General features: G+C 42.2%; 1 protein-coding gene across 13 annotated transcripts in view; it reads left to right on the plus strand.

The window, feature by feature from the left end:
- The window catches only part of nfasca (neurofascin homolog (chicken) a), a 127,532-nt gene that overhangs the window by 29,226 nt on the left and 77,655 nt on the right, over positions 1 to 20,651 (plus strand). Inside the window, exon 1 of one of the 13 annotated variants that reach the window (XM_072665465.1) lies at positions 6,187 to 6,506. The exons of the other annotated variants lie outside the window; for them this stretch is intronic. The gene's annotated coding sequence lies outside the window, so the exon portion shown is untranslated. Of the gene's footprint in view, positions 1 to 6,186; positions 6,507 to 20,651 lie in introns of those variants that run through there. 13 annotated transcript variants of the gene reach the window in all.

Raw genomic sequence — 20,651 nt, forward strand, 5'->3', positions numbered from 1 at the left:
ATCAAATCTGTGGACAAGTCTAGCTGAGTGCCAACTGTAAGGTTCTGGTTAAGAAAAATCTTGATGATATTCTAGAGAATATGTGATTCCAACTTTTTGGAAGGCCCTTTTACAGTTTCGGGACGCTTTGCTAAATGTGACATGGAAGACTTTGCCCATCAAACACCTTTGGGATGAATTGTACTGCTGATGCCAGGCTTTCTTGCCCTACATCAGTGCCTGACCTTGATAATGCTCTTGTGAGTGGAAGCGAATCCCCATAGCCATGTTCCAAAATCTAATGGAAAGCCTTCTCAGAAGAGTGGAGGCTGTATGGAGGGCCAACCCATCACCAAAAAAGCCCTTGCATTTGAATGAATGAGCTCTTCAGCAAGCACATATGCATGTGATGTTCTGGTGTCCACATACATATTTTCCCTCATCTCTTTTCTCTGATCTTTTGAAATAAGGCCGTGCAGAGAAACAGAGACTGTGTGGAACTTTTGAAATGAGTTCACTCTGCTTAATTCGGGATGACACACTATGGCAGAGTGGACCCGTCCTGTGGGAACTTGCATGGTCCTGTTTCGGCTCATTACTGGCAGCTTTTAGCTGTGGCCTCACTATCAGTTTGGCAGATCCTGCTCTTCTGCTAGAGAAATCTCCAAAGCTCTTGTTAGTCCCTAATGAGGCGTCCAGTTGATAACCGCAGAGTCAGAGGAACAAACGTGGTGGAACATCCTGTTTGTCTCCGTTGCACTGCAGGAGGACTAGTGCTGCCCAAACAGCTCAGGGTCTCCAGTATTGCGCCTTCGCGTTCGGCTTTCAGCGCCAGTCCCATGTTTCCCAGATAAGAGTCTTTCTGTTCCTCTCTTTTATTCTTTTATGGCCATATTCTGCACTCTCTTGTTGTCACTGAATCCCTCCTCTGTTGGCGCTGGTGATCCAGCATGACTTTCTAAATATTTAAACAGTGCAATTAGCCTCGCACCTGACGCCGTGAAGAGAAAAGGCCTTTGTGCCGTCTCTCAGGCCTGCAGTGCAAGAATGTGCTTTTTAATTACCCGCCACATACTGAGCATGTGCAGGCACCTCTGTGCTCATGTCTGCATGATCTTATACATTATTTTCTTTGATTGTGTATCATCTTGCAGTTGCTGTGCTGGATCCACTGTAAACCATGCAGTACACCTGATTCTGCTGAGCTGAGGAGGCTTTATATGCCTTTGGAAGTTCAGTGGTACTTTTGTGGGCATGTTGTGGGTATATTCAGAGTACCTGAGTACCTGAATTCCTGTTCTTAGGATTGTTCATCATATATATATATATATATATATATATATATATATATATATATATATATATTATATATAGTTTTAGATTAGCCAATTACCCAACCCACTCGTTAGAACTCTGCTGGGCAACCAGAGCGCTTAGTGGAAAGCGTCAGGTACTTGGTTCTAAGGTTCTAGCAGACGGCTATGCCAGCCAGGATCACGCTAAAGTGATGTGGGGGAAAAGAGCGAGCCATCTACCCACCTGAAGAGAGCAAGGCCAATTGTGCGCAGCTGCAATTTTAGCAATGCTAAGAGTTTGAAAGTTGAAAGGGAGAGCATGCAAACCTGGATGAAGAAAATGATCTACTATATGAGCCTGAAACAGTGGAAAACACACCTCAGGCCGTTCCCTCGACTCTCTGTGCTCTCAGATATGAGGCTTTATCCTCTAATCAGGTGGATTTGAGCCTCAGTTAGCTGGAACACGGCCTGTGCTGTGGTTTTTAGCCTGCTAGCTAACTTATCTAAGCCGGATTTCCGGCTACAAGTCCAAACCCAGCACCAGTCGCTCGACTTCACTCTCAGACCCGAGTTGTTTCGGTCAGCACTTGGGTGTCTGGGTTTAGCGGTTAGTTTAGTCAGCAGCAGCTGCTCTGGGCCGTCTGGTACTCGTGGAGCTGTAGCTGAGCTAGCTAAATAAAGGCTAGTTTAGCGAGTGGCAACAGATCCAAAGCCACGCAGAAAACGCAAAAGTCAGCGGTTTGTGCTTTCAGCGGCCGCTCCATCTGAGCCGTTATCGTCTAAAGAGTCGTCAGACGGACTCGAGTTAGTTCTGTGGAGAGCAGAGCGTAATCATGCCAGCTAAGATAATGCTAAATTACTTCTGATTCTGACAGACTGAAGGTTTAGCATTTATTGAATTATTAATTTTAAGTTGTGCTCATTGTTCACTTGGTTTTCAGCTTGTGAGAAACTGAAGGTTGTATTTGTTGTACTTAGTTTTAAAATAAGGTGGGATGAGATGAGGTACAGAAGCCACGGAAGCGTCGAACCATCAGCGCTACCAGCGCAACATCCGTGCAAGTGGGGGACGGTGAGGCCTTATAACAGGGTAATACGTTCGTTCATTACTGCAGTTCACAATACGTATTAGCTAGTAGTTACATTGCATTTATAGCGTAGACACTTTTCACTAAACCAGCAATAACCGCTTTATCTACAGAAACTTGATGATTCACGTTAGTGATGTTTACGCTAAGAAATATTTGTCGTCTGAAAAAAGATATTAAATAAAGACACCATTAAACCAACAGCGCAACAAATGAATGCTCAAATATTCTCAGGATTTTTCTCAGCAGGTTGATTTCAGCTTGATGTCCACCACAGCCACCTTCATCACCTTCATCATTATCGTATGTTTTTATACAGTCATTAATAATTTCACCTTTTTCACTTAAAGATATGGACAGGTGCCGCTACAAAAGTGCAGGTGATTGACAGCTAACGCGGCAGGGGGTATCCCCCCGACTCTCTCCGAGGTAGGTTCAGGGAACACTTAACAATTTAGGGGGATTTAGTTCACCATGGCAACCAAATTGAATTATGATAAGGCCTCTCCTGTGAGGCTTTGGTGGGAGTTTAACAGTGAGCACCGAGACACAGATAAGTGCTTCATTTTTATGCTAAGCTTGATTCAACACAGGAGCGACCTTTCTTCGCCCCTCTCCTCTCCGGCTCGCGGATCGAGGAGGATCGTGTATAAACACCGGTCGTTGTTGAGGTTTTGTGCAGTGGAGCTACAGCTGAGAGGACCACAGAGAGGGTATCCCAGGCTGTGGGAGATGTTTCACATTCCCTCGTTCCTTCTGACGTCCATTGTGTGGGCTGATGCAAAGCGAGGCCACGGTGCGCTGAATGAGCGGGTTGTTTTCGCTGAGAGCTATGGGCCGAGCCGTGAGTAAGGTGTTCAGAGCTGTGGAGCAATTCTGAGGTGGACAGGCCTTGGTTCCAAAAGCACTGTATAGAGAGTCAGTGAGAGAGTCAGTGAGACACGGCATGTCCCAATCAGGTTCTTATGCCCCCAGTCAAATCCGATTCTCTTAAAGCTCAGTATCAGCCGATTTCAACCAGACCTTTGAGCTCTACTCTTCAGACTAGCTCACAAGATCTCACTACTTTCTTCAGAATGAGATACTGGATTTATACTCACTTGCATCTGTTCTGATGAGATCTGGAGCTTTTACAGTAAAACTCTCTCACTGCTGAGAGACGGGGTTTAGAGTTCCACTCAAGTTCCACACCAGATGTTTCGTATAAAAAGGTCTCTTTTATTTTACCATCAGCACAAATACTTGGCAGGTTGCTTTCAGTTTCACAGTGAGACTTTTACTATTACTCGTTCATTCCAGTGGTTTCGCAACTGCATCCTTATGAAAAACAAGTTAGATCATTGATTATATAAACATGAGTTTGCAGTATGACATAACCCGTGACTTAAAACAGCTGTATAGACCTGTTTCAACATATTGCCGATACATTATGACCAGCAAGCATATCTTTAATATAAGGTGAACATGGACGCATTATATCCTTAAATTCGGATATGTAGACCAAATTAGCGTGGTTCCGCAGTGCACCTCATAATGCCTTTACGAACATAAACGAACAGTGAGTTGCTCATACAATACAGTGTGCCCTAACTGGACGGAGTGGACCTTAAGGCGGTCTACTCATTCTTATTCATTCTTATTACAGTAGCCTACAGGAATATATAAGTCAATAGATGGCTTAAACCTCTGCACAGCACTGTATATCCATGTTCTGTATAATCTACCATGTTATGGATTTTTTTATGGTTGTAACTTTTAAAAATGTGATTTGCTTAATTTGGCAAAATTACGAAATCTGCAAACCTCAAGTTGTATTTCACTACTGCAAAAAATGTTAATTACACGTACTGGCTTACTCAATGAAACATTTACCTTACCATCCCAGATGAAGCACTTTCAGACCTACAGTTCCTCCAGGAAACCAGTACCTAGCTGGCCTGAGCAGCGAGTGACAGAATGGGTTTCTATCCGGGTCAGCGTTAGCCTAGCGTACCTGTGATCACGACTGTCTGGATATGCTCTGGCCTCACCTCATACTAATTGGGCTCCTCTCATCAAGTATTTGCATAAATCTCACGCACTGCTTCATAAACGATCTCACAGTGTCAGTCTTTGACCTTGCTCATTTTTGGCGAAACGCCAGGACTGAATAAACGACGGAAAGTGATTCGTGGTCGAGTTTTTCTGCTCCTTAGTGCCCGATTCTCCCAGAACTCTTTACAGATCGGTGACTGTGAGTAATACCTGAGGTGATTAGGGATATGAGGGGCTCTGGACAAGATTCATCAATAAAGGATGAACTAATTCACAATATTAACCCCTTAGACTCTGTATTGTATGTAAGCCCACACTTCAGTTCTAGACTCTCATAACTACTTTCAACATTACTGCCAATAATTCAAATCTCATACTTTTAATGGGCCCCAAAATAGACCCCTGTGGGACTCCACAAGATCAAACGGACACCAAATAATTTACAGTATTTCTGCATTAGGATTATTAACTTTATGATAAACCTAGGGTTCAAGGAATGGGCATCTTCATCCTCCTTGCGTACAGCACACACACACACACCTATTGTCACCTAATAAAAGTGTTTTTTGCATAGTGATGTACAAAGATATCAGTCATATTGGAATTGTCTGATCATTTTAATATTTTTTTTATATTTTAAACTGATATTTGATGGCATATGTGTTGCGCTTTAGCTATTAAATAAATGTTGTATTTATCTGGATTTTTTTTATCAAATTAGATGTAGCCATATAAATAAAAACAGACATATAAATAAAAGATATCTATAATTTGTATCAGCCAACAATCCCCACTTTCTATTTTACTGTTTTACTAGTCTCAGGCAATTTCTCCACTTGGGACACTGAATTGTGCTGTTTTATTTATGACACTGTAGTTCTTGTCTTGTTTTTCGTCATGGTGAGGTCCCCACAAGGAGCTTAATACATACATGCCCACCCATGCAGACCCAGTCACTGCCCGTGGAAATTTAGTCTTGTGCACTAAAGCGGAAGCTATGTTCTGGTCAGTCAGAGGGCTCAGAAATACAGCGCTTAATTAACACTAGGCCTCTGGCTCGCCGGCGTCTGCCTGTGCGGTGCGCTCACCTCCGCAGCCTGCCGTCTCCTCAGGAGCTCGCTGTTCAGAGTCTCCATCAGACACTTTCACACGGAGAGCCGCTGACCTCAGGGAGCTCTCCCTTTCCTCGGCTGCTCCCGGCACTGTCTTCTTTCCCTCTGTCTGGTCTGCACTCGTTCTTTCTCTCCAGCCGCCGCTGACGCCAGTGCATTCTCTGGGCCCTGGCGCTCCTTATTACAGTTAGTTAGTTCTTGCCTGGAAGCTGTTGAGATTGGCCCATCATGAGAAAACCTTGTATCTCTGGAATGATAACATAGCGTAAAGGATTCTGTGTAGGTCTGAAAAGGGTTATTAATATAATAATAATAATACAGTAGTGTATACAGTAACAGTTACAGACGAGTAAGACCACCGTCCTGATGGGAAAGGACAGATTGGAAGCAGTGGGGATTGTCCTGCATGCTTGACTGCCTGTGCTATATGTGTGTGTGTGTGTGTGTATGTATGTATGTATGCAATGAGGGGTGTGTATGTTCACACAGATTTTTGTACATGTGTGTGAGCCCGTGTGCATGTGTGTGTGTGTGCGTGTGTATATGTGTGCCTCCTCAAAGATGGGGGTGGACGCACGCCCAGGGGGGGCTTTTTATTATTCATGAGGTGGGCCGGGAGAAGGCAAAGTGGGCGGCGACAGATGGGAATCTGTGTTTGCCGTGTGTGCAAGAGCGCCAGAGAATGAGAGAGAAAGGGAGAGCGCACAACACACACACACACACACGCATACACATACACACAGACAGGGATGCAACCAAGAGAGAGTAGGAGCGTCATTATCAACACACACACACACACACTCACACACTCGGTTCTACTACTCGGTTCTACTCCAGGAGACATAAAGACACAGTGGCACAGACTTGGATTTAACACCAGCGTCATAAATCACACGCCGGCTCCGGCACATGAGGACGGATTTAAGCACCACCTGAGGATGACCCGCGCGCCGGTCCAGCTCAGACTGACCAGTGCAGGAGCTCTCATATGAGAGGTAAATTTTGCACTCTGTTGCTTCTGGATGTTCGTTAATATTCGTGAGAATCATCTGTGTTGTGTCAGCTTAGTGACCCAAGTGTGTTGAGATTCAGCAGTGCCTCCTTCAGTTGTTGTGTTAGTGGATTGGCTCTGCCCTGGAGTCTGGTAATTGCCCCTTTCATTGCTAGAAAGAGAGAAAGAGAGAGATAGAGACAAGGAGAGAGCGAGCTTGACATGCTTACAGCCTTCGTTTATTTCCCTGTGTGGTCTTTTCTTCACACATGTTTGTTCTAGGTTCTAAGCAAAAGTGGTTCTGTATTGCACTGAAAGATTTAGCTACAGGTTCCTTTGACTTTCATCAATTGCAGAACCCTTTTTGTTGATGTATAGGACCCTATGAAGCCTATAAAGAGCCTCCACAGGAGCTCTACCTGGTACTTACCTGGCAAAGGACTATTGAAGCTTTCAAAGGATTTTAGATAAGAAATAACCCTTTTGTGGTGCCACATAGAACCCCAGTAACCCGTAAAACCCCTGCCTTTACTAAAACACCCCGGAGGAATCCATTTTTAAGAATCAGTCATGCTGTATCTACATTTGCTTTCAAGTGGAACCGTTCTGGTGGTCTATAGAACCCTATACGCCATCCAAGTTCCTTTCCTTGTATTTGAAGAAATAATTTACTTGGCAAAGAACCACTATTTCAGCCTTCAAGGTGTTCTAGAACCTCCACCTTTACTAAAGAACCCTTGAAGAACCCTTTGTTATGTGTGTATCCTGCTGTGCTTTGATGTATTTCAGTAGTGGAACCTTTTTGGGTGTCATGTAGAATCCCACTAACCCTATTAGGAGCCATGATGTTTTCCATGTAGCTGAAGAACCTTTTACCTGACAAAGACTCATTCAGGCATTCAGAATATACTAGAGAACCCTTGAAGAACCCTTTTTAAGTGTATATCATGCAGTACTTTGATGTGTTTCAATAGTAGAACCTTTTTTGTTGCCAGGTTCTAGAACCTCTAGCTATACTTAAGAACCCTTGAACCCTTTTGTAATGTGCATCATGCTGTACTTTGATGTGTTTCAATAGTAGAATCCTTTTTGGTGCTGTATAGAACCCGGGTTCTACAACCTCCACCTTTACTAAGTAACCCTTGAACCCTTTTGTAATGTGCATCATGTTGTACTTTGATGTGTTTCCGTGATGGAACCCTTTTTGTGCCATATAGAACCCATAAATTATTCAAAATGGTTCTAGAGCCTCCACCTTTACTAACAAACCCTTGGAGAACCCTTTTTAAGTGTACATCATGCTGTACTTTGATGTGTTTCAGTAGTGGAACCCTTTTTGGTGCTATATAGAACCCGGGTTCTAGAACCTCCACTGTTACTAAAGAACCCTTGAAGATCATTTCTTTAAGGATGTCCCATGCTTTTCGTGTTGTGTGTTACCTCGTGCGTTCGTCCTCGTTTAGCTAATTGCTGACGCTCTGAGCAAAACTGGCCGCTAAAGTGGCTAATATTCGGACCTGGCTTTAGCCCGGAGCTTTGTGTTGGACGTTGTGCTGTTTGATATCTGTCTCACTGACAAAAGACTGTCAGTGTATAATTGTGTGCCTTTGAGCAGTGATGCTCATTTGTCATGGTGGCTGAACATCTCTCTAATGATGTGCTTTTGAGCTCGTTGGAAGGGACGTGCGGCTGCTGGGCTCGGCTGATAATGTATGATGTATGTTACACGCTAAACGCTCTGAAAGAGAGGCCATACATGTAGCCGAGTTGGACAGACAGCCTGGGCCGGACCAGACAGACGTTCATTGATGAGTTTGTCCGACACAGACGAGCGGATTCATCGACCTCTCTCTCGGGTGCACATCTACATGTTGCTCCTCATGAGCTTCACAACTTACGAGGCTCGTGTTTTTCCTCTGATGATGCCACGGAGTGGGACTGGTGGGCAGCTCTGTCTGCTGTCCGTTGGTCATTTAGAGTCACTGTAATCATATTGTAGCAGATAGATGAGGAGGCATGTTTCAGCTCAGACTGACCAGAGGTAGCACATCCATAGAGTGGTCTGATTTTATTGGCTAGAGTGGCCGGGTTCAGACTCGTACAGTGGTCAGATCAGTCTAATGCTTAGTATCAGTGTAGCAGTTATCAATAGTGATGGGTGCTGCACCGATATCGATACTGTATCTGTGTTGGCGCCGATACTGGCACTTTCACACAGTATCGGCAATAGAGAGCATCGATACTATGAAGCTTACTGACGACGTACTTTTTTTTTTAGAACATATTTTATGAAACCAAACATTTACAAACAGTAAACAGTCAGTCATAAAGAGTTATTATCATTAAACAGACATTTAAAGACATTTTTTCTTTCCATGTGGTTTATTTTGGTCCTAAAATCAGTGTGTGAGTTTAAGCAGCTTGTTTTAAAACCACACACTGAAGTTTAGTATCTTTTTACATAGAGACGTGTTCTTCTAATGAAATGTGAATTTTAAGCATTAAATAAACACCTGTCTGGTTGAGCTTAGCAAGATTAAGCTTCGATTTGTATTGTTATATCTGAAACTTTGCAGATGTACAGTTCCTCAACCAGTACATGCTGTAATTTTTTTAGGAGTATCAGGATCTATAGTCATTTATTGAGTATTTCAGTCAGAGCTGGTATCGGTATTGTACTCAGATACTTCAAAATCTGCTATCTGGAAAGGAAAAAGTATTGGTGCGTCCCTACTGATGGGTCAGTGCGGGGCTTCTTTGCTGGACTGCAAAACTGGCTTCACTGTGGGCATTGACATTGATATTCCAGCTGCCTCCAGTTCATGGTAGTTCATGTCTTGGTAGTTCTTGGGTTGTTCCTGACCATGTGAACCAATTTCCTCTCCACTAAGGAGATCAGTTTGGGCCTTTTTCCAGAGGTTGACAAAGTAGCTACACCTTCTTACTTCATACATGCAGCTGTTTGAACTGATGATCTTGGAATCTGCAGATCTCCAAAGGACGTCTCAGACTTTTGTAAATCTATGATCATCTTCTCAGATCTGTTCTGAGCTCCTTGGACGTTCCCATTGTGCTGTGTGTTGGTCAGTTTAACTAGTGCTGTCAATCACACTCTTTTGATGTGGCTACAGAGAAGCTACCAGCTGTAGCCCATCATGAGCACTAGCAGGAAGTTAAGGGGTCTTGGTCATATCAGGTTCAGCCCCACTGAATTAATAACCGATGTGGGTTTATGTGTATTTCTGACCCTGTGTGTATGAATTTGAGCCTGGGATGATTTTGGAAAACCCATCATTAAAAAAAAAAAAAAAAAAAAAAGAAAATATATATATATATATAAATGAATGAAATAAAATATTTGGCCTCATATGTGGAGGCTGTATCCACCATAAGCCTGTACACACTCCCCTGTACACACACCAGCTGATGAGATTTCTTTCTCGCTTGCCTTTTACACCTTTTAATGAGTACTTGAGGAATGTCATGTTGAGAGACGCTGAGATCCTGCGAGGGCTTTGTTAAACATCACATCTGGATTCAGATGTCTTTGTCTGCTGGTCGTTAAAGTTAGTTAAAGGACTACTAACATCGTAACAGAGCTTAATTAGAATAGTTCTCACCATTTCTTCTGCACGGATCATTACACAGCAATTAGAGCTGGGAAATGAAAAGGACTGTTTGTGTGTTTCTGTTTTTATTTTTACACTCATTACACACACTCTTTATTCCAGCGTCCCTCTCCGTCTCGGTTTAGCTCTCCCGCTCTCTGATCTCAGTTCAGTGTTGTCAGTTCAGGTCAGGCTTTGGCCATTCGAGTTTGGTCAGCTGTTCTGGGGCTCATTAAATGGGCTTGTTGCTTGAGTCTAGGAAAAGCCGCCGCGTCCCATATTACTGTCCTGATGTGAGGTGTTTACAGCACAGCAGTCACATCTGGCTGAGGCCAACGTGTCCTGATGGTGTCTTGGCTCCCGTGTCAGTTCAGACAATCTGAAGTCACAGACCTGCTCTCTGTATAGAGTCTGATATCTGAGCCCGTCTGATTCCAGCTCTCTGTTAGAGCACCTGTGTTTCATAGTAGCAAAAGAAATCAACCAATAAATATACTGTATTACACCACCATTACACCACCACTACACCACCACTACACCAGCATTACACCACCACTACACCACCACTACACCACCATTACACCACCACCACACCACTATTACACCACCATTACACCACCACTACACCAGCATTACACCACCACTACACCACCACTACACCACCATTACACCACCACCACACCACTATTACACCACCATTACACCACCACTACACCAGCATTACACCACCACTACACCATCATTACACCACCACTACACCAGCATTACACCACAACTACATCACCGCTACACCACTATTACACCACCACTACACCACAACTACATCACCGCTACACCACTATTACACCACCATAACACCACCACTACACCACCACTACACCACCATTACACCACCACTACACCAGCATTACACCACCACTACACCATCATTACACCACCACTACACCACCATAACACCACCACTACACCACCACTACACCACCATTACACCACCACTACACCACCACTACACCACTATTACACCACCATTACACTACCACTACACCACCACTACACTACCACTACACCACCATTACACCACATTTACATCACCGCTACACCACTATTACACCACCATAACACCACTATTACACCACCATCACACCAGCATTACACCACCACTACATCACCACTACACTACCACTACACCACCATTACACCACCACTACACCACCACTACACCACCATTACACCGCCACTACACCACCATTACACCACCACTACACCACCACTACACCACCATTACACTACCACTACATCACCACTACACTACCACTACACCACCATTACATCACCACTACATCACCACTACACCACCATTACACCACCACTACACCACCATTACACCACCACTACACCACTATTACACCACCATTACACTACCACTACATCACCACTACACCACCACTACACCACCATTACACCACATTTACATCACCGCTACACCACTATTACACCACCATAACACCACTATTACACCACCATTACACCAGCATTACACCACCACTACATCACCGCTACACCACTATTACACCACCATAACACCACTATTACACCACCACTACACCACCATTACACCACTATTACACCACCACTACACTACTATTACACCACCACTACACCACCATTACACCACCGTAACACCACCATAACACCACCACTACACCACCACTACATCACCGCTACACCACTATTACACCACCATAACACCACTTTTACACCACCACTACACCACCATTACACCACCATAACACCACCACTACACCACTGCTGTTCTGTAGCTGTCTTTTGCAAGTATAGATTATCCACTGTTCCAGTCCAAATGCCACAAAATGCATTAGACACCGTTTCTGATCTGCTTTGTAGGAATCAGCCCTCATGGCACGGGGGCGGCGTTTTCATGACAGTGACATTACTGGGTTGTTTAATAACGCTAATGCCGTAGAAGACGCTGTACAGTTGGACATGGGAGGGCACAAGAGGGTGATTGTGTGCTGGGGAACAAATAGAGGCATGTGTGTGTGTGTGTGTGTGTGTGTGTGTGTGTGTGTGTGTGTGTGTGTGTGTGTGGATGTGTATGTATGTGTTTTAGGGGGGAAAGAACCCATCCTTTTGTGTGCGCTGGTCCTGCTGAAGAGGCTGAGGACTCTGGGTAGAAGGGTTTAATGGATAGAGGCTGCCTTTCAAAGCAAATATTTAGGCTACAGCTCTGAAAGGAGAGATCACTCACATTCGGCACTGATCGACCCTTCACTTTATCATATGATGGAACAAAAAATAGCATTTTAAAAGGCTCATAACATGAAACCCTTTTATTTCTTTATTTACCCAAACTGTTTTTGATGTGTTTATATGATATAAAGTATGTCATTGTTTTGTTTATGTTTATTTTAGTAGTTGTTTTTTTTATCATTTGTTTCACACCATATATTCTTCTCTTCAGCCTCCAGTTTGACTCCACCCACTCATTCTGAAGTTATATAACATATATAAAATATATCATATTTAATGTAAATAATAATAATAATGTAATAAAACAGCCTGTTTAAAGAGACATAATTAATAACTTCGGCAAGATGTTTTTATTTTTATAAAATGCCGTTTGTGACCAGAGTGTTCTCTGGATTTGTTTTTTATTGTAGAGAAAGAACTTTTTTTGCACACTGTAAATGTAATGTATCATGTACCCGAATGAACAATGATGAATCGAGACTGTTTAGGATTAAAGACCTCAGAAGCTCTGAGCCAGAGGTCACGACTTCCGTCTCTTTCTATTTTACGTAACGAGAAATGCAGCAGTGGCGACTCAGTCAACTGCCAATAATATTAATCTTTTCACCGTGTGTTTGTGTCAACACCGGCTAAGCGCTTTTGCTGCCCACGTGGCTCCTGGCGATCCTCAGCCTAAATACAGTCTCCCTCAGCAGAATTAATTTCAGTTTCAGCAATTTATTAAAACAATAGCTCAGGAGATTCTTTTTTAGGACAAGACTCTCAGGTAGAGGTCACAAGCTTTTCTGCTGCTCGTCAGACACAGGACAGGCAGTCTTACTGAGATATGAACATTTAATAGTTGAGGAGAATATAGGCCAGATGTTCTAATCCCAGGCATTGGCACAGTTGTTGGCTCAGTTGGCCCTAAAGCTGTGTGCATTATTACACTACATATATATATACTACACTCTATATATATATCCATATAGTATAACTGTGCATCATATACCAGTACGTAGAGCCTGATGCTCAAATGCACACTTAGATTCTCAGTCCTGTCTGTAGAAACTTGGTCAGTATTAATTATATGGAACTGCTGCAAAGCATCATATCAGACCCAAGCCAAAGCTAAGCCAGGCAGGGCAGCCCTGAGTGGCGAACTGATTGCAGAAGGATGTAATTGTATGAGGACGCCTTGAAAGGCTTGAGAATACTTATCTGTCCACAGTTTATCCGTCCTCAGTGCTGGGTTTTGCCTGAAGATGGGGGAACTCGTCGTGTGGTTGCTGTGTGATGAGCACAGACAGGCAGAGACGGTGTGTTCGAGGGAAGCGAATGTGGGTTATGACTCAACGTTAACCTGCACAGGGTCACAGGGCTCCAGGGCAGCATTGCAAGGTGGGTCAGAGGATCAGTGAGGCATGAGGACGATGTAAGCAGGTCAGAGTGTGACCAGCGTTCTCTGGGATGACATCAATTTGCCGTAAAATCCAGTTGAGTTCTGAACCCTGGAACTCATTTCTTTGTTTGTCTCTGGCTGAAATGCTTCCCCCTACTCGGCCAATCCCGTCGGCTATACGCACGCAGTATTCAGATGAACTGTACTCCAGCAATAAGCTGCCGTATTGTTCTGATGCGCATATATTATCATTATCCATCCTATTCAGTGACCCCCTGCCATCTGAAGCAGGATCGGATGGGGGGAGCGGTGAGGAGAGGAGAGACAGGGGAGCTTTCTTGTAGTGTTTGGGTGGGAAGACCCGTATCTCAGACATGCTGCAGGGCCTCATAACAGCTACCAGATCCCTGCAGTCTTCCTGCAGTTTTCTCAGAGGAGAAGAACATTAATAATAATTCATGATTTTCTGGAAATGTGCTTTTGTTTGGAATTGAACTGAGAGTGTAACAATGCACTTAAATGAAATGGACAAAAGTATTGGGACACCTGCTCAGGCACTGTTTTACTGAAATCAAGGGTATTAAAAAGACTTGATCCTGCTTTTGTTGATTGGAGTAACTGTCTCTACTGTCCAGGGAGGAAGTGTTTCTACTAGATTTTACAGGGAGCATTGCTGTGAGGATGTCCCCAACTCCCCAACTTCCCCAGCATCTCAAAAGTACTGGATGGAGCTCCACCACCATCATTCCAGAAAACACGGTCATCCAGGCAAAAACATACCCTATGCTAAGAAGCCAGTTAGTGAATCGAGTTAATCAGGCTGGATTGGTCTGTCTCAGATGAATTCACAGTTTGGACAACCCTCAGAGGTATTGAGGTACTGAGGTACTGAGAAGCAGAACTTCTCAGTCAGCCTAATGTTAAGTTTTTAAGTCACTTTCACCTAGACACTTTCACCACATCCTTTACAGAGTACAGACAGTATAGGCGTCTTATCAGACTAAAGTTGAAAGAGAAGGGGGAGTGGCTTGAATTATATACACTTAAGCCCATTTCACAGCAGATGTAGTATGCTCCTATATTAATCCATGGGGTCTTTTACCCTGGCTGCGTAGACCACTTATCACTGTGGCAGTAACACAAGCATGAAGAGCAAAAATACGCCTTTGGTCTCACTTTGACTCGTTGTGTCCTTCATTCTAGCAGTTTATAGACAAGAACAGTAAAAATGCAGTGTTTGCAGTGTTTACTCAACCAGTACATGCTGTTCTTTTTAAGGAGTATCAGGATTTATAGCCATCTATCGAGCATTTCAGTCAGAGTTGGTATCGATACTCTGTATCGGCAGAGACATAAAAATCTGGTATCTGTATCAGAAAGGAAAAAGTGGTATCGGTGCATCCCTAATTTTAACTAAAGAGCGAAGCTCTGTTGAACTGTTTTATTTCCAGTTAATGATTATTTTTGTTATGTATTAATCTGCAGATTATTTTCTCTATTAATCGATTGTTTGTTTGGTTTATTAAACTCTGAAAATAGTGAGATATTTGTGGGATTATTGTGCATTTTGAATTTCTTGCATCAGTATTAAGCAACTATAAACTGTATGATAACCAGCAAATTTCTTACTGTGTTATTCTTAAAACGGGTATACCACTGCAACCCTAATCAAAATATGCTTTGTCTCGTGGATATTGTCATTACTTACAGAACACTGACCAACTGCACATTTCATCCCAGAGAGTGTAATTAGTGCTGTTTAATTGGGTGAAGTGCAGCAGAGTATGAATAGAAATGGCTGTACTCAGTATGTGAGAATAGTAGTTTTTAAGAATCTGCTTCTACTGATGCATTTTATCTGCATGTCAAAATATTGCGCTAGATATCGTGTATTGTATATATAACTATTTTTAAATATTGTGATTTGACCTTTTTTTGTCATATAGCCCAGTCCAACTTGTTAGTACTGCACCTAGCAGTGTACCTAGCAAGGGATGCCATGTACGATCAAGAATGAGGTTCCTGAAGACCAGACCTTTCTAAGAACGCTCAAGCTCCGAGCTCTGACACCCACTGAGCACTGTATCTGTCAGCATGGTCGAATGGTACAGCCATATGGCCGGTTTCTCCCTCATTGTCTTGTCGCCTTCAGTAGGTCATGGATATCGTGGACTTGTTCTCCATTACAAGACCCTTCTCGAGCCAAAACCGGCTGGCTGGTTATCTGCGTAATCTGGGTCGGCGTTTTAATGCCAGCATGTTTCCAGAACAAACACAAAAGAAAGACGAGCGCCGCAGCCTCCCAAATTAGCTGCGGGAGTCATTATGCAGTTGATAGATTTCTGAGGATTTAATTAATGGATTTGTCAGCAGCTCCACTCTAACCCGTCTTCTGTCACTCCTCGCTGTCCAACACACATACATACACACGCCCTTCTGAGCATGGAGTCCACGGGGGTCTCGGGGGAGCTGTATTCTCACCGCTTTGCTCGCCATGCTCCACACGCAGAGGAGAAAGTGGAGGAGAGGCGAAACGGGGGGAGAACAGGGGGGATACCCTCATCCCAGGAGGTGCCACAGCGCAGCCAAACCCATCAGGATTCCCAGAATGCCTCTAATCACCACGGTAACCCCGGGCAGATGGGCTCGTACAAATTAGGCCCGCCAGCTATTTCTATAAGCCTTCCCGTCTCGCTAGCTAAACTAAACTACCATTCATTAGCTCGTCTTTCTTTGATTACAGTTGGCCAGGGTTTTTTTCTTTTTCTTTAAAGGAGGATAAAATTAGAGCTTTTTGTCTTTCTAATAAGATCTAAACCACGGTTCCAGATTTAGGAAAGGCGGACATGAGGAGTTTCTTACAGAATCTGGATCAAGCCAGACCCCTCGCTGCTTTCATCATTAGTGGAGCACGGGGCTTTAGACTGGCATCAGGGTTCATTAAATATTCATGCCTGGCCCGTGCATGACCCTACTGTATATCCACATATGGAAAACATACAGCACTAACACGGAGCTTAGCCTTCACAAGGAGAGGCAATATGTTCCCGCTGCTGCTCGTTTGATTGAGCTTGAATAAAAATTCCAGATATGAATCTGCTCCTCAGCCACGATTAGATGATCTTTATTAGAAATGATTTAATGCTCTATAGATTATTCCTGATTATTAGGGATGCAATAAAATTCCAGCTGGAAAATGTTTTAATGGTATGGTAACCAGCCCAGAAAATATCACAGTTTTACGATATCACAGTATTTCATGATTCCTCTTCTTCGTCTTCTTCTTCTTTTTATTATTATTATTATTATTATCAGATACATTGACTCAGAAGGTGTATGGATTAAATAAATGCTTTATTATAGATAAAATGTTTTATCTATTTTATATTAGATATAAACATAAAACATCTCCCTTTTCATAATAAAATTAAAGTTAAAAATTGAAGATAAAATAAAATTAAACATTTTTGTAAGAAACTGGTTGAATACTCAGTTTGTTTGCATTTTTAAAAATGCAGCATGATAGCCTTCAATGTCTATACCATGGTAAACGTAAAACCAGTATACTTTTGACTTACTTTTCCTCCGGATGTTTGTCTATGTGATGTCTAAACCACTCAATACACTCTTAGTCCAGAATGTCTGATTCTAGAAACTGTTACTGACAGTAAAGTGATTTAAGGGATTAATTTGCAAAAATCAGCTTTTTTTGACTTGCTTCCATATTCTTTCGTAGCCACTGCATTTAGACTTTTGCTAGTGGGTTGGATGTATGTACATTTAGAGGGCAGTAAACTAAATGATACTTAGTGTGAACTAACTGTGATGTTTTGGAATTGGCTTCCTGCTCCTGAACTCTAATTATTCAACTTTGCCAACAAAAATACAGTTTTCCATTTTTGGGAACCTTTAATTTATGAATATCCAAACAGACAATTTCAAAAAAGCACTCAGCCCTGCACTGTGTGCAGGAAATCAAATGTGTCCCTTAAGTCATAGCAAATACACTATATGGACAAAAGTATTGGGACACCTGCTCATTCATTGTTGCAGTAACTGTCTGTGCGGTCCAGGACTTTGGAGCGTCTTATCTAAACTGTGAGGCTGGATTATTTATACAAACACCCAAAGATCGAATTGAATCAGTATTGGTCGATACTCTGGGTATAAAAACAAGCGATGATGGTGATTCTGAACGGACACACAAACACACACCTACACACACACAGTCTTTTGATAATGGGGATTGTTCCTCTGTTATCACGTCCTCTGGGACAAACCTCACTCCCATACACACCCACACAGACACACACTCCTCATCACCCGATGCTGTTGCTAAGGATCCCTAGCGACCAGGTCCGCCACTATTGGCCAGGGAAGAGCCTGGGGTGAGAGAGGGCTTGCAGGAAAGGAAATGCAGCGTGGGTAATCAGCGTGTGTTTTGTTTTTGCTGTTGAAAAGCCGGAAGGGAGGGTGAATTCAGACCCAGAAGGGAGTGAAGAAGTGTGATCAGACACTCCAGGTTAATGTGTGTGGTTTGGGAGAGGAGCTCGCTTCATGTGTTTTGGACAGATGTTGGTTTTGGTAAAGGTTTATTCATCCATACTTTCATATCTGATTCACAGTATTCCATAACCTACTTATTGTAATTAACACACATGATTCTGTTATTAAAACTCAATATACTCAATATAAGTGTAAATACATAAACAAGGAAGACCACAGTGAGGCCTTCAGAAAGCACCACCTTCACTTCACCTCAAAATCAAGAGCATGTTTTAAAAATTACGACTTTACAGATATAATATATTTCAATAGAAATTTCAGTAGAAATCAAAGAAAATATTTTGGAGAATTTCTATTGACAGAAGAATTACACTGAGTCTGTCAGAATGTCCTGTGGATCCCAGCCCTGCTCCATGTCCTACAGAGTTTGGTGGTTTCCTGCTTTTATACACCACCTTTAACTCGGGTGGGCTTGGTAATGAGCTGATTATCTGGATCAGGTGTTTTGGGGTCCGGGTGGACAATAAATTGCTCGGGCAGGAGGTCCTCCAGGACCAGGGTTGAGAACCACTGATTAAAAGGAAAACATCCAGTGAAAATGATGTCAAAATCTAAAATAAATGTAGAGTCTGGGTGTAAATTATCTTAGATCTATATATTAGCTTCTGTCTTATGCACTATTATAATAATAATAATTATTATTATAAATATATATCATATATATTATATGTCCAAAACGGTCATTTTGCAGGAGAATTCATGATTTTAATGCAAGAAAAAGTAAATGTGTTAAAACCTAAAGTACAGCTGCTCTGATCAAAAAGATCATTATAAATCATAAATAAAAATAAAAATGTTTTGGACCTTGAAGGTATTAGCATTTGGCATTTTCAGACACTTCTTGCTTTTGCTGTATCAATAAATGTAAATGTACATAAAATTTTATTATTAGGCATAAAATGATATTGAATATGAATATTACATTTACTAGAGAGAGTTCAACAAAAACAGCAGAGACGGTCAGGGTGGTCGGGGGGCTGGTGTTCTTTAATGGTTGAGTAGAGGACAGGGGGTTTAAATATTTCAGCTGAGGCCGTGGTTCTGTCTGGACATGGAGCAGACAGATGAAAACAAGCCATCTAATAGGCCAGCCAGCGCCTTGTCTCCATGCAGGGAAAAGCCCTGTGCTGATGCATGAGCACAGTAATGAGGATCTCCTTCAAGAAGCCACTCAGACTTTTATTACTCTAGTAGATGTTAACTATATGTGAACTACTCAAAATCATGTTAGCTCGATGTTAACTACACTAGTAGATGTTTACATGTTAACTATTCTGGCTGATGTTAGCTAGATGTTTACGGCTCTAGCCAATGTTAGCCAGATGTTTTCTACTTTAGTAGATGTTTACTACAACTACTTAAGATTATGTTAGCTAGATGTTAACTACTCTAGCCGATGTTAGCTAGATGCTTAGTACTCTAATCAATGTTAACTACATGTTAATTACCCAGGATAAAGCTAGATGTTTACTACACTAGTATATGTTAGCTAGATGTTTACTACACTAGTAGACATTTACATGTTAACTAATTTGGCTAATGTTAGCTAGATGTTAACTGCTCTAGCCGATGTTAGCTAGATGTTTACTACTTTAGTAGATGTTGGCTAGACTTTTATTACTTTAGTAGATGTTAACTATATGTTAACTACTCAAGATCATGTTAGCTAGATGTTTACTACACTAATAGATGTTTAAATGTTAACAGCTCTGGCTGATGTTAGCTAGATGTTTTCTACTTTAGTAGATTTTAACTACTCAAGATCATGCTAGCTAGATGTTAACTGCTCTAGCTGATGTTAGCTAGATGTTAACCACTCTAGCCGATGTTAGCTAGATGCTTAGTACTCTAATCATGTGTTAACTACATGTTAATTACCCAGGATAAAGACAGATGTTTACTACACTAGTATATGTTAGCTAGATGTTTACTACACTAGTAGACATTTACATGTTAACTAATTTGGCTAATGTTAGCTAGATGTTAACTGCTCTAGCCGATGTTAGCTAGATGTTTACTACTTTAGTAGATGTTGGCTAGACTTTTATTACTTTAGTAGATGTTAACTATATGTTAACTACTCAAGATCATGTTAGCTAGATGTTTACTACACTAATAGATGTTTAAATGTTAACAGCTCTGGCTGATGTTAGCTAGATGTTTTCTACTTTAGTAGATTTTAACTACTCAAGATCATGCTAGCTAGATGTTAACTGCTCTAGCTGATGTTAGCTAGATGTTAACCACTCTAGCCGATGTTAGCTAGATGCTTAGTACTCTAATCATGTGTTAACTACATGTTAATTACCCAGGATAAAGACAG

The sequence above is a fragment of the Salminus brasiliensis genome, chromosome 21 (genome assembly GCF_030463535.1).
Source record: "Salminus brasiliensis chromosome 21, fSalBra1.hap2, whole genome shotgun sequence".
In the NCBI taxonomy this organism is placed as follows: Eukaryota; Metazoa; Chordata; class Actinopteri; order Characiformes; family Bryconidae; genus Salminus; species Salminus brasiliensis.